A 2410-nucleotide genomic window follows, 5' to 3' on the forward strand; every position below is an offset into this window, starting at 1 on the left:
GAAAGTGTCTTGGTCCAGGAGGCCTGGATTTGCCATCGAAGAGTATACTCTGAATACAGCAGTTCCCAGATATCATGGAAAGTTGGACAAGATGCTTTTGAGCTGTTAATTTAAAAAGCACAGGCAGCTTAACAAATCCTTACTATATAAGCATCAGACTTTGACTGTAGCTGAAAGAAAAATTAGCAACAGTACAGACATTACTGTATTTTAAAACAATACTCTTCACAGTCCCAGAGAAGCTGTTCCTAGGTATTTATTCATGCTAAAAGATCACTCTGTCTTTCCTCATATTAACCAACCAACACCAGTCTATTACATTTAGTGATATTTTTAAAACTTCTTAAATGCACTGTGTGTGGATCTATTTTGAAGAAATGATAACAAAACTGCCTCACCTCCTCTGTGTCACTGTGCAGGTACCAGAAGAATTAATGCCTTGGTAACTATGACCTCTTACTGATTTGTGGACCCTTCCAGTAGTGACAGGTACTTCTTCCTGTGTAAGGAGAACCTTCTTCCTGCTACACAGCGGGGTGTCCAACCTTCTCAGACTGAGATTGAGACATATTGTTGCTAAAAGGGCCACAAGCAAAGGTCTGAGAGGGCCTCTATGGGGCCTGTGCAGTGCAAAGAGAGTAGAACCTCCTCCCACTTCCCCACAAATTCCTCTCCTCAGTGGTGAGATTTCTCAGGTGGAAGAAGATGGGCACAAAGGGCTTTCACTTACCAGGCACAGGGTTTGTGTCAAAGGAAGCAGCTGGATTGTGCTGTGCTATGGCCATGGCCAACCAGCCTGGTGCACTGGAACCATGGCAGAGTACCAAGGTAGTCATTACTGGCCACTGGTTGTCTAAACACCTCCTCCTCTCCTCTTCTGGGCTGCTCTAGCTCTCTGATGATGATAGAGAAGAAAACAATGGGCTGCTGGGAGCTTCCCTTGGCTTAGCTAGGTGTGCCAGTCAAACCTCCATCCTGCTCTTCCCAAGCTTCTTGTAGACAAGCAGGGACCAATTTTTTCAGCAGGCATGCCACACGCTAGCCCCACACTTTCCACAAGTGCCACTCCAATCCCCTTTTCCTGCCCAATTTGCTTCTCTGCTTTCTGCCCTATCTGCAACTGTGCTACATGTCCCCTCCCCAATCTGCCACGTGCCATGTCCAGAGGCTGCTCATACCACCTGTGGCACGTGTGCTGCATGTTAGGTACTGTTGCCATAAGCCATCAGGAAAACCACAGCACTTTGTAACAACAGAATGAGACAGATTCAATTACTAGTTTGGACATCACAGAACACAATACAAGGGCTACAACTGCAGTCTGAATCCAATACTGACCTTTATACGTCAACTCTTGAGAACTGCAACATAGAGTTTCTGGAGCTACCTGCCATACACCCCTGATTTAGCAGCTACTATGAAAGGAAATTAATTCCTTATTCTCTGAGGTGAAGCCATTTCCACTAGTAAGCTCCAGAAGGAACTGTCAAATGAAACTGCTGTCAAACAATTTGGTTTGTTTCCTTAATTGTCTCTCCTGCCAATAGCTGAACTATGCTTCATATAATGGGATATTTAAAAGCCCCCATGGAGAAGCAGGGCACTCCCACAGAGAATGATATGTAAGCCACAAGAAAGCAAGGCAAGAAGGATGAGGTGAAAACAGAACTAGAGAAGATGGGTAGCAAGCTGCTGACAATTGCTTTCTCTGTAATGCTAATTGTCTAATTTTTGCTTCCTCAGGGTATTTGCCTGAGACCTTCTGGGCTTTAGCACCTGGTTCACCACAGAAATGGCTTCTTCAGCTTCCTCTCAGTGCCCTCAGGTGGTCTCCCTTTCACCAGCCCATGACCCTTTGGTGGGGGGGGGAGATGTCTCAGCTCTTCAAGTGCTCAGCAGTCATCAGTCACCTCAAGGGTCTAATGAGAAGCACCTGGAGCAGTAGACTGCTATCTGGATGTGCCTACAAGCTATGGTTCTAGGTGCATAGCTGCAAGAGCATGAGCAAAAGCCTAAGATCTAGAACGGTGGAAAGTTTACCTCCAAAATGTATGTTAACTGCAATAACTTGACGTAAAATCTTGAAGAGAGGAGCAGACCCTACCTGTACGAACTGCAGCACACTACAATTTTGCTTCTGTCAGGAGACTCAGTTTTGAAGCAGACATGTATCTATTTGCACCTTCAGGGCCACATGCGTTCTCTGGAACCAAGAGGAACCAGGGCATTTGCTGGGGGAACTGGAGTCTGTGTCAGGATTGCTCCCCAGTGTTGCTGTTTTTAAACAGCTTTACCCCGTGTTAGAAATATAAATTGCAGGCAATTGGACTGCAGCTCCCCAATGCTCCCAAGGAAAGTTCTGGCTATTAAGGAGTAGTTTTGTTTGGTTTTCCAGTGATTACTGGTGGAG

General features: G+C 45.7%; 1 long non-coding RNA gene across 1 annotated transcript; it reads right to left on the minus strand.

Moving 5' to 3' along the window:
- Positions 1-425: 425 nt before the first annotated feature.
- On the minus strand, positions 426-1527 carry LOC102383496. The gene is made up of 3 exons (XR_322853.1): positions 1339-1527; positions 731-895; positions 426-576 (listed from the first exon to the last, which is right to left on the minus strand). It is a non-coding gene; the product is annotated as an uncharacterized LOC102383496 (long non-coding RNA).
- Between the last annotated feature and the right edge of the window lie 883 nt (positions 1528-2410).

The sequence above is a fragment of the Alligator sinensis genome, unplaced genomic scaffold, assembly GCF_000455745.1.
Source record: "Alligator sinensis unplaced genomic scaffold, ASM45574v1 scaffold560_1, whole genome shotgun sequence".
NCBI classification, from domain to species: domain Eukaryota; kingdom Metazoa; phylum Chordata; order Crocodylia; family Alligatoridae; genus Alligator; species Alligator sinensis.